The sequence below is a fragment of the Osmerus mordax genome, unplaced genomic scaffold (genome assembly GCF_038355195.1).
Source record: "Osmerus mordax isolate fOsmMor3 unplaced genomic scaffold, fOsmMor3.pri Scaffold_78, whole genome shotgun sequence".
NCBI classification, from domain to species: domain Eukaryota; kingdom Metazoa; phylum Chordata; class Actinopteri; order Osmeriformes; family Osmeridae; genus Osmerus; species Osmerus mordax.
This window is the reverse complement of record NW_027120635.1, coordinates 20,001-32,500: the sequence shown is the minus strand read 5'-3', so window position 1 is coordinate 32,500 and position 12,500 is coordinate 20,001.

Here is a 12,500-nt window from a genome sequence, read left to right as displayed (position 1 = left end):
TTTAACACAGGGGGGGTGCTTAAGAGTGGGTGAACAGGGCCCCACGGTGATCAGGTGGTGCAGGGGGGGTCCTCCCCGGAGGTGTGCTGGCCGCCCTGGGGGCTCTGTTCCCCGGGGAGGCCGAGAGAGTAGTGTTGTTCCCCGGGGCTCCCAACTTTTGCAGTGTGAGAGTGTGTTTGACTTGTATTTTGTGGGTGTCAAATGCACCGTTTGGCGCCCGAACGTGTGATTTGGCTGGGGATGGTTTTGTTCTTCAAGTGAGGGCAAGGGGCAGCGGTGTGTGTGGTTATTTTCCCCGAAAAAAGTGTCCCCATTTCGGTGTGCGCGTTTGAAAATTTGTTTCGCTCGCAGCGTCGCGGAGATGCGCGTGCGCGTGGCAACCTTGACACCCCCGTGTTCCCCTGGACCAGACCTTTCCAACGCCGCCTGAGTTAAGGTGCTACGACGTCCCTAAGTGGAGATGCCTCTAAATGAACACCTTTTCCCAACTTTGCACGTTTCCAGCTTGAGAGGAAAAGGGGCTTAAAATTCACAGTTATTCGCCCGAACGTGGGATTTGGCTGGGGACGGTTTCTATATTCAAGTTGGGATGGGGGGCACCGAGGTGAGTGGTGTTTGTCCCCGAAAAAAGTGTCCCCATTTCGGTGTGCGCGTTTGAAAATTTGTTTCGCTCGCAGCGTCGCGGAGATGCGCGTGCGCGTGGCAACCTTGACACCCCCGTGTTCCCCTGGACCAGACCTTTCCAACGCCGCCTGAGTTAAGGTGCTACGACGTCCCTAAGTGGAGATGCCTCTAAATGAACACCTTTTCCCAACTTTGCACGTTTCCAGCTTGAGAGAAAAAGGGGCTTAAAATTCACAGTTATTCGCCCGAACGTGGGATTTCGCTGGGGACGGTTTCTAAGTTCAAGTTGGGACGGGGGGCACCGAGGTGAGTGGTGGTTGTCCCCGAAAAAGCCCTCCCCTTTTCCGTAGCCCCGTTTAAAGTTTTGTTTGGGCTCCTGTTCAGCGGGGAAGCGCGTGCGCGTGGCAACCTTGACACCCCCGTGTTCCCCTGGACCAGACCTTTCCAACGCCGCCTGAGTTAAGGTGCTACGACGTCCCTAAGTGGAGATGCCTCTAAATGAACACCTTTTCCCAACTTTGCACGTTTCCAGCTTGAGAGGAAAAGGGGCTTAAAATTCACAGTTATTCGCCCGAACGTGGGATTTGGCTGGGGACGGTTTCTATATTCAAGTTGGGATGGGGGGCACCGAGGTGAGTGGTGGTTGTCCCCGAAAAAGCTCTCCCCTTTTCCGTAGCCCCGTTTAAAGTTTTGTTTGGGCTCCTGTTCAGCGGGGAAGCGCGTGCGCGTGGCAAACTTGACACCCCCGTGTTCCCCTGGTCCAGACCTTTCCAACGCCGCCTGAGTCAAGGTGCTACGACGTCCCCAAGTGGGGATGCCTGTAGATGAGCACATTTTCCCAACTTTGAATGTAAGTTTCCAGTATCATTGAAAATGTGGCCTCAAACGAGCAGTTTTGCCCCCGAACGTGGGATTTGGCTGGGGACGGTTTCTATATTCAAGTTGGGATGGGGGGCACCGAGGTGAGTGGTGGTTGTCCCCGAAAAAGCCCTCCCCTTTTCCGTAGCCCCGTTTAAAGTTCTGTTTGGGCTCCTGTTCAGCGGGGAAGCGCGTGCGCGTGGCAAACTTGACACCCCCGTGTTCCCCTGGTCCAGACCTTTCCAACGCCGCCTGAGTCAAGGTGCTACGACGTCCCCAAGTGGGGATGCCTGTAGATGAGCACATTTTCCCAACTTTGAATGTAAGTTTCCAGTATCATTGAAAATGTGGCCTCAAACGAGCAGTTTTGCCCCCGAACGTGGGATTTGGCTGGGGACGGTTTCTATATTCAAGTTGGGATGGGGGGCACCGAGGTGAGTGGTGGTTGTCCCCGAAAAAGCCCTCCCCTTTTCCGTAGCCCCGTTTAAAGTTTTGTTTGGGCTCCTGTTCAGCGGGGATGCGCGTGCGCGTGGCAACCTTGACACGCCCGTGTTCCCCTGGACCAGACCTTTCTAACGCCGCCTGAGTTAAGGTGCTACGACGTCCCTAAGTGGAGATGCCTGTAAATGAACACCTTTTCCCAACTTTGCACGTTTCCAGCTTGAGAGGAAAAGGGGCTTAAAATTCACAGTTATTCGCCCGAACGTGGGATTTCGCTGGGGACGGTTTCTAAGTTCAAGTTGGGACGGGGGGCACCGAGGTGAGTGGTGGTTGTCCCCGAAAAAGCCCTCCCCTTTTCCGTAGCCCCGTTTAAAGTTTTGTTTGGGCTCCTGTTCAGCGGGGAAGCGCGTGCGCGTGGCAACCTTGACACGCCCGTGTTCCCCTGGACCAGACCTTTCTAACGCCGCCTGAGTTAAGGTGCTACGACGTCCCCAAGTGGGGATGCCTGTAGATGAGCACATTTTCCCAACTTTGAATGTAAGTTTCCAGTATCATTGAAAATGTGGCCTCAAACGAGCAGTTTTGCCCCCGAACGTGGGATTTGGCTGGGGACGGTTTCTATATTCAAGTTGGGATGGGGGGCACCGAGGTGAGTGGTGGTTGTCCCCGAAAAAGCCCTCCCCTTTTCCGTAGCCCCGTTTAAAGTTCTGTTTGGGCTCCTGTTCAGCGGGGAAGCGCGTGCGCGTGGCAAACTTGACACCCCCGTGTTCCCCTGGTCCAGACCTTTCCAACGCCGCCTGAGTCAAGGTGCTACGACGTCCCCAAGTGGGGATGCCTGTAGATGAGCACATTTTCCCAACTTTGAATGTAAGTTTCCAGTATCATTGAAAATGTGGCCTCAAACGAGCAGTTTTGCCCCCGAACGTGGGATTTGGCTGGGGACGGTTTCTATATTCAAGTTGGGATGGGGGGCACCGAGGTGAGTGGTGGTTGTCCCCGAAAAAGCCCTCCCCTTTTCCGTAGCCCCGTTTAAAGTTTTGTTTGGGCTCCTGTTCAGCGGGGATGCGCGTGCGCGTGGCAACCTTGACACGCCCGTGTTCCCCTGGACCAGACCTTTCTAACGCCGCCTGAGTTAAGGTGCTACGACGTCCCTAAGTGGAGATGCCTGTAAATGAACACCTTTTCCCAACTTTGCACGTTTCCAGCTTGAGAGGAAAAGGGGCTTAAAATTCACAGTTATTCGCCCGAACGTGGGATTTCGCTGGGGACGGTTTCTAAGTTCAAGTTGGGACGGGGGGCACCGAGGTGAGTGGTGGTTGTCCCCGAAAAAGCCCTCCCCTTTTCCGTAGCCCCGTTTAAAGTTTTGTTTGGGCTCCTGTTCAGCGGGGAAGCGCGTGCGCGTGGCAACCTTGACACGCCCGTGTTCCCCTGGACCAGACCTTTCTAACGCCGCCTGAGTTAAGGTGCTACGACGTCCCCAAGTGGGGATGCCTGTAGATGAGCACATTTTCCCAACTTTGAATGTAAGTTTCCAGTATCATTGAAAATGTGGCCTCAAACGAGCAGTTTTGCCCCCGAACGTGGGATTTGGCTGGGGACGGTTTCTATATTCAAGTTGGGATGGGGGGCACCGAGGTGAGTGGTGGTTGTCCCCGAAAAAGCCCTCCCCTTTTCCGTAGCCCCGTTTAAAGTTCTGTTTGGGCTCCTGTTCAGCGGGGAAGCGCGTGCGCGTGGCAAACTTGACACCCCCGTGTTCCCCTGGTCCAGACCTTTCCAACGCCGCCTGAGTCAAGGTGCTACGACGTCCCCAAGTGGGGATGCCTGTAGATGAGCACATTTTCCCAACTTTGAATGTAAGTTTCCAGTATCATTGAAAATGTGGCCTCAAACGAGCAGTTTTGCCCCCGAACGTGGGATTTGGCTGGGGACGGTTTCTATATTCAAGTTGGGATGGGGGGCACCGAGGTGAGTGGTGGTTGTCCCCGAAAAAGCCCTCCCCTTTTCCGTAGCCCCGTTTAAAGTTTTGTTTGGGCTCCTGTTCAGCGGGGATGCGCGTGCGCGTGGCAACCTTGACACGCCCGTGTTCCCCTGGACCAGACCTTTCTAACGCCGCCTGAGTTAAGGTGCTACGACGTCCCTAAGTGGAGATGCCTGTAAATGAACACCTTTTCCCAACTTTGCACGTTTCCAGCTTGAGAGGAAAAGGGGCTTAAAATTCACAGTTATTCGCCCGAACGTGGGATTTCGCTGGGGACGGTTTCTAAGTTCAAGTTGGGACGGGGGGCACCGAGGTGAGTGGTGGTTGTCCCCGAAAAAGCCCTCCCCTTTTCCGTAGCCCCGTTTAAAGTTTTGTTTGGGCTCCTGTTCAGCGGGGAAGCGCGTGCGCGTGGCAACCTTGACACGCCCGTGTTCCCCTGGACCAGACCTTTCTAACGCCGCCTGAGTTAAGGTGCTACGACGTCCCCAAGTGGGGATGCCTGTAGATGAGCACATTTTCCCAACTTTGAATGTAAGTTTCCAGTATCATTGAAAATGTGGCCTCAAACGTGCAGTTTTGCCCCCGAACGTGGGATTTGGCTGGGGACGGTTTCTAAATTCAAGTTGGGATGGGGGGCACCGAGGTGAGTGGTGGTTGTCCCCGAAAAAGCCCTCCCCTTTTCCGTAGCCCCGTTTAAAGTTTTGTTTGGGCTCCTGTTCAACGGGGATGCGCGTGCGCGTGGCAAACATGACACGCCCGTGTTCCCCTGGACCAGACCTTTCTAACGCCACCTGAGTTAAGGTGCTACGACGTCCCCAAGTGGGGATGCCTCTAAATGAAGCCAATTTCTCCTATTTGAATGCACTCTCCCAGCCCAGAGAGGCATGTGCCTTAAAATTCACAGTTATTCACCCGAACGTGGGATTTTGTTGAGGACGGTTTCTAAATTCAAGTTGGAACAGGGGGCACCGACGTGAGTGGTGTTTGTCCCCGAAAAAGCTCTCCCCTTTTCCGTAGCCCCGTTTAAAGTTTTGTTTGGGCTCCTGTTTAGCGGGGATGCGCGTGCGCGTGGCAACCTTGACACGCCCGTGTTCCCCTGGACCAGACCTTTCTAACGCCGCCTGAGTTAAGGTGCTACGACGTCCCTAAGTGGAGATGCCTGTAAATGAACACCTTTTCCCAACTTTGAATGTAAGTTTCCAGTATCATTGAAAATGTGGCCTCAAACGAGCAGTTTTGCCCCCGAACGTGGGATTTGGCTGGGGACGGTTTCTAAATTCAAGTTGGGATGGGGGGAACCGAGGTGAGTGGTGGTTGTCCCCGAAAAAGCCCTCCCCTTTTCCGTAGCCCCGTTTAAAGTTTTGTTTGGGCTCCTGTTCAGCGGGGATGCGCGTGCGCGTGGCAACCTTGACACGCCCGTGTTCCCCTGGACCAGACCTTTCTAACGCCGCCTGAGTTAAGGTGCTACGACGTCCCTAAGTGGAGATGCCTGTAAATGAACACCTTTTCCCAACTTTGCACGTTTCCAGCTTGAGAGGAAAAGGGGCTTAAAATTCACAGTTATTCGCCCGAACGTGGGATTTCGCTGGGGACGGTTTCTAAGTTCAAGTTGGGACGGGGGGCACCGAGGTGAGTGGTGGTTGTCCCCGAAAAAGCCCTCCCCTTTTCCGTAGCCCCGTTTAAAGTTTTGTTTGGGCTCCTGTTCAGCGGGGAAGCGCGTGCGCGTGGCAACCTTGACACGCCCGTGTTCCCCTGGACCAGACCTTTCTAACGCCGCCTGAGTTAAGGTGCTACGACGTCCCCAAGTGGGGATGCCTGTAGATGAGCACATTTTCCCAACTTTGAATGTAAGTTTCCAGTATCATTGAAAATGTGGCCTCAAACGAGCAGTTTTGCCCCCGAACGTGGGATTTGGCTGGGGACGGTTTCTATATTCAAGTTGGGATGGGGGGCACCGAGGTGAGTGGTGGTTGTCCCCGAAAAAGCCCTCCCCTTTTCCGTAGCCCCGTTTAAAGTTCTGTTTGGGCTCCTGTTCAGCGGGGAAGCGCGTGCGCGTGGCAAACTTGACACCCCCGTGTTCCCCTGGTCCAGACCTTTCCAACGCCGCCTGAGTCAAGGTGCTACGACGTCCCCAAGTGGGGATGCCTGTAGATGAGCACATTTTCCCAACTTTGAATGTAAGTTTCCAGTATCATTGAAAATGTGGCCTCAAACGAGCAGTTTTGCCCCCGAACGTGGGATTTGGCTGGGGACGGTTTCTATATTCAAGTTGGGATGGGGGGCACCGAGGTGAGTGGTGGTTGTCCCCGAAAAAGCCCTCCCCTTTTCCGTAGCCCCGTTTAAAGTTTTGTTTGGGCTCCTGTTCAGCGGGGATGCGCGTGCGCGTGGCAACCTTGACACGCCCGTGTTCCCCTGGACCAGACCTTTCTAACGCCGCCTGAGTTAAGGTGCTACGACGTCCCTAAGTGGAGATGCCTGTAAATGAACACCTTTTCCCAACTTTGCACGTTTCCAGCTTGAGAGGAAAAGGGGCTTAAAATTCACAGTTATTCGCCCGAACGTGGGATTTCGCTGGGGACGGTTTCTAAGTTCAAGTTGGGACGGGGGGCACCGAGGTGAGTGGTGGTTGTCCCCGAAAAAGCCCTCCCCTTTTCCGTAGCCCCGTTTAAAGTTTTGTTTGGGCTCCTGTTCAGCGGGGAAGCGCGTGCGCGTGGCAACCTTGACACGCCCGTGTTCCCCTGGACCAGACCTTTCTAACGCCGCCTGAGTTAAGGTGCTACGACGTCCCCAAGTGGGGATGCCTGTAGATGAGCACATTTTCCCAACTTTGAATGTAAGTTTCCAGTATCATTGAAAATGTGGCCTCAAACGAGCAGTTTTGCCCCCGAACGTGGGATTTGGCTGGGGACGGTTTCTATATTCAAGTTGGGATGGGGGGCACCGAGGTGAGTGGTGGTTGTCCCCGAAAAAGCCCTCCCCTTTTCCGTAGCCCCGTTTAAAGTTCTGTTTGGGCTCCTGTTCAGCGGGGAAGCGCGTGCGCGTGGCAAACTTGACACCCCCGTGTTCCCCTGGTCCAGACCTTTCCAACGCCGCCTGAGTCAAGGTGCTACGACGTCCCCAAGTGGGGATGCCTGTAGATGAGCACATTTTCCCAACTTTGAATGTAAGTTTCCAGTATCATTGAAAATGTGGCCTCAAACGAGCAGTTTTGCCCCCGAACGTGGGATTTGGCTGGGGACGGTTTCTATATTCAAGTTGGGATGGGGGGCACCGAGGTGAGTGGTGGTTGTCCCCGAAAAAGCCCTCCCCTTTTCCGTAGCCCCGTTTAAAGTTTTGTTTGGGCTCCTGTTCAGCGGGGATGCGCGTGCGCGTGGCAACCTTGACACGCCCGTGTTCCCCTGGACCAGACCTTTCTAACGCCGCCTGAGTTAAGGTGCTACGACGTCCCTAAGTGGAGATGCCTGTAAATGAACACCTTTTCCCAACTTTGCACGTTTCCAGCTTGAGAGGAAAAGGGGCTTAAAATTCACAGTTATTCGCCCGAACGTGGGATTTCGCTGGGGACGGTTTCTAAGTTCAAGTTGGGACGGGGGGCACCGAGGTGAGTGGTGGTTGTCCCCGAAAAAGCCCTCCCCTTTTCCGTAGCCCCGTTTAAAGTTTTGTTTGGGCTCCTGTTCAGCGGGGAAGCGCGTGCGCGTGGCAACCTTGACACGCCCGTGTTCCCCTGGACCAGACCTTTCTAACGCCGCCTGAGTTAAGGTGCTACGACGTCCCCAAGTGGGGATGCCTGTAGATGAGCACATTTTCCCAACTTTGAATGTAAGTTTCCAGTATCATTGAAAATGTGGCCTCAAACGAGCAGTTTTGCCCCCGAACGTGGGATTTGGCTGGGGACGGTTTCTATATTCAAGTTGGGATGGGGGGCACCGAGGTGAGTGGTGGTTGTCCCCGAAAAAGCCCTCCCCTTTTCCGTAGCCCCGTTTAAAGTTCTGTTTGGGCTCCTGTTCAGCGGGGAAGCGCGTGCGCGTGGCAAACTTGACACCCCCGTGTTCCCCTGGTCCAGACCTTTCCAACGCCGCCTGAGTCAAGGTGCTACGACGTCCCCAAGTGGGGATGCCTGTAGATGAGCACATTTTCCCAACTTTGAATGTAAGTTTCCAGTATCATTGAAAATGTGGCCTCAAACGAGCAGTTTTGCCCCCGAACGTGGGATTTGGCTGGGGACGGTTTCTATATTCAAGTTGGGATGGGGGGCACCGAGGTGAGTGGTGGTTGTCCCCGAAAAAGCCCTCCCCTTTTCCGTAGCCCCGTTTAAAGTTTTGTTTGGGCTCCTGTTCAGCGGGGATGCGCGTGCGCGTGGCAACCTTGACACGCCCGTGTTCCCCTGGACCAGACCTTTCTAACGCCGCCTGAGTTAAGGTGCTACGACGTCCCTAAGTGGAGATGCCTGTAAATGAACACCTTTTCCCAACTTTGCACGTTTCCAGCTTGAGAGGAAAAGGGGCTTAAAATTCACAGTTATTCGCCCGAACGTGGGATTTCGCTGGGGACGGTTTCTAAGTTCAAGTTGGGACGGGGGGCACCGAGGTGAGTGGTGGTTGTCCCCGAAAAAGCCCTCCCCTTTTCCGTAGCCCCGTTTAAAGTTTTGTTTGGGCTCCTGTTCAGCGGGGAAGCGCGTGCGCGTGGCAACCTTGACACGCCCGTGTTCCCCTGGACCAGACCTTTCTAACGCCGCCTGAGTTAAGGTGCTACGACGTCCCCAAGTGGGGATGCCTGTAGATGAGCACATTTTCCCAACTTTGAATGTAAGTTTCCAGTATCATTGAAAATGTGGCCTCAAACGAGCAGTTTTGCCCCCGAACGTGGGATTTGGCTGGGGACGGTTTCTATATTCAAGTTGGGATGGGGGGCACCGAGGTGAGTGGTGGTTGTCCCCGAAAAAGCCCTCCCCTTTTCCGTAGCCCCGTTTAAAGTTCTGTTTGGGCTCCTGTTCAGCGGGGAAGCGCGTGCGCGTGGCAAACTTGACACCCCCGTGTTCCCCTGGTCCAGACCTTTCCAACGCCGCCTGAGTCAAGGTGCTACGACGTCCCCAAGTGGGGATGCCTGTAGATGAGCACATTTTCCCAACTTTGAATGTAAGTTTCCAGTATCATTGAAAATGTGGCCTCAAACGAGCAGTTTTGCCCCCGAACGTGGGATTTGGCTGGGGACGGTTTCTATATTCAAGTTGGGATGGGGGGCACCGAGGTGAGTGGTGGTTGTCCCCGAAAAAGCCCTCCCCTTTTCCGTAGCCCCGTTTAAAGTTTTGTTTGGGCTCCTGTTCAGCGGGGATGCGCGTGCGCGTGGCAACCTTGACACGCCCGTGTTCCCCTGGACCAGACCTTTCTAACGCCGCCTGAGTTAAGGTGCTACGACGTCCCTAAGTGGAGATGCCTGTAAATGAACACCTTTTCCCAACTTTGCACGTTTCCAGCTTGAGAGGAAAAGGGGCTTAAAATTCACAGTTATTCGCCCGAACGTGGGATTTCGCTGGGGACGGTTTCTAAGTTCAAGTTGGGACGGGGGGCACCGAGGTGAGTGGTGGTTGTCCCCGAAAAAGCCCTCCCCTTTTCCGTAGCCCCGTTTAAAGTTTTGTTTGGGCTCCTGTTCAGCGGGGAAGCGCGTGCGCGTGGCAACCTTGACACGCCCGTGTTCCCCTGGACCAGACCTTTCTAACGCCGCCTGAGTTAAGGTGCTACGACGTCCCCAAGTGGGGATGCCTGTAGATGAGCACATTTTCCCAACTTTGAATGTAAGTTTCCAGTATCATTGAAAATGTGGCCTCAAACGTGCAGTTTTGCCCCCGAACGTGGGATTTGGCTGGGGACGGTTTCTAAATTCAAGTTGGGATGGGGGGCACCGAGGTGAGTGGTGGTTGTCCCCGAAAAAGCCCTCCCCTTTTCCGTAGCCCCGTTTAAAGTTTTGTTTGGGCTCCTGTTCAACGGGGATGCGCGTGCGCGTGGCAAACATGACACGCCCGTGTTCCCCTGGACCAGACCTTTCTAACGCCACCTGAGTTAAGGTGCTACGACGTCCCCAAGTGGGGATGCCTCTAAATGAAGCCAATTTCTCCTATTTGAATGCACTCTCCCAGCCCAGAGAGGCATGTGCCTTAAAATTCACAGTTATTCACCCGAACGTGGGATTTTGTTGAGGACGGTTTCTAAATTCAAGTTGGAACAGGGGGCACCGACGTGAGTGGTGTTTGTCCCCGAAAAAGCTCTCCCCTTTTCCGTAGCCCCGTTTAAAGTTTTGTTTGGGCTCCTGTTTAGCGGGGATGCGCGTGCGCGTGGCAACCTTGACACGCCCGTGTTCCCCTGGACCAGACCTTTCTAACGCCGCCTGAGTTAAGGTGCTACGACGTCCCTAAGTGGAGATGCCTGTAAATGAACACCTTTTCCCAACTTTGAATGTAAGTTTCCAGTATCATTGAAAATGTGGCCTCAAACGAGCAGTTTTGCCCCCGAACGTGGGATTTGGCTGGGGACGGTTTCTAAATTCAAGTTGGGATGGGGGGAACCGAGGTGAGTGGTGGTTGTCCCCGAAAAAGCCCTCCCCTTTTCCGTAGCCCCGTTTAAAGTTTTGTTTGGGCTCCTGTTCAGCGGGGATGCGCGTGCGCGTGGCAACCTTGACACGCCCGTGTTCCCCTGGACCAGACCTTTCTAACGCCACCCGAGTCAAGGTGCTACGACGTCCCTAAATGGGGATGCCTGTAGATGAGCACATTTTCCCAGCTTTGAATGTAAGTTTCCAGCATCATTGAAAATGTGGCCTCAAACGTGCAGTTTTGCGCCCGAACGTGGGATTTTGTTGAGGACGGTTTCTAAATTCAAGTTAGCATAAGGGGCACACGTGTGAGTTGTTATTTTCCCAGGATTGATGGTTTCCAATTCGGTAGCTCCGTTTAAAGTTTTGTTTGGGCTCCTGTTTAGCGGGGATGCGCGTGCGCGTGGCAACCTTGACACGCCCGTGTTCCCCTGGACCAGACCTTTCCAACGCCACCCGAGTCAAGGTGCTACGACGTCCCTAAGTGGGGATGCCTGTAGATGAGCACATTTTCCCAGCTTTGAATGTAAGTTTCCAGCATCATTGAAAATGTGGCCTCAAACGTGCAGTTTTGCGCCCGAACGTGGGATTTTGTTGAGGACGGTTTCTAAATTCAAGTTAGCATAAGGGGCACACGTGTGAGTTGTTATTTTCCCAGGATTGATGGTTTCCAATTCGGTAGCTCCGTTTAAAGTTTTGTTTTGGCCCCTGTTTAGCGGGGATGCGCGTGCGCGTGGCAAACTTGACACGCCCGTGTTCCCCTGGACCAGACCTTTCCAACGCCACCCGAGTTAAGGTGCTACGACGTCCCTAAGTGGAGATGCCTCTAAATGAAGCCAATTTCTCCTATTTGAATGCACTCTCCCAGCCCAGAGAGGCATGTGCCTTAAAATTCACAGTTATTCACCCGAACGTGGGATTTTGTTGAGGACGGTTTCTAAATTCAAGTTAGAATAAGGGGCACACGTGTGAGTTGTTATTTTCCCAGGATTGATGATTTCCAATTCGGTAGCTCCGTTTAAAGTTTTGTTTCGCTTCCCGTTTTCGTTGCGTAGCTCTGATTTGGCTGGGGATAGTTTTATACACTGCTTTAGAGTAAGACACATACGTGCGAGTTGTTTTCACATTGGAATTGACGATAGCCATTTCGGTGTTGACGTTTAACGTTTTCTTTCGCTTCCCGTTTCCGTTTTATCCAACCGATTTCGCTGGGGACAGTTTTGTTATTTAAGTTGGAGTGAGACGCAGCGACGTGCGTTGAAATTTCCGCCCTATCTGCGACGGTTCACGGTTGTAGCTCCGATTGAAGTTTTCTTTTGCTTCCCGTTTCGCGCACGCGCACGTGCGCGTTATTAGTCCCGGTTTTCCGTGTGCCCCCGGTTAATACCTTTCGAATGAGCCTATTTTGATCAAAATCCGTTGGGCGGAACCGAAAATGAGCTCGAAAAACGGTTTTCCCAGCTTCGCAGTGCATTTCCCAGCTTCTGACTTACAAGCGTAACATTGTCGCGGCCCCCAGTCCACCAGACAGCTACCATAGAGTATATAAGTCATCCTGGGAAAATGAATGGAAGTCAATGGCAGTATGACTTTACAGTGGTTTTGCCCATACTACACATATGGTGTATACACGGACCATGCACCATATGTGTCTCCCGCACACGGGTGAAAATGTATCCGCCTGAGAGGCACTCGGGGCGGGCACCCGATGGGGCATGAGACCCCCCCACCCCTGGTGGTCAAAAAAAAGTTAAAGTTTTTTTTTCCTTTCCTCCAGGCGCCTACTTGGCTCTGGGGCGCCCCAGAATCATGCCCCCCGACCCCGGCACTACCCGGGGGGCCGATGGGGGCCCTTTTTTTGAAATTTTTTTTTTCTCCATATTTGAAGCCCCGGCACAGGCTAGACCCATACCCCGACCCCGGGCACCCGCGAGCGGCCGGTAGGTGGCGTGTTTTGGGTCATTTTTTTTTTCTTGGCCGTTTTGAAGCCCCAGCGAGCCCCTGAGCCATACCC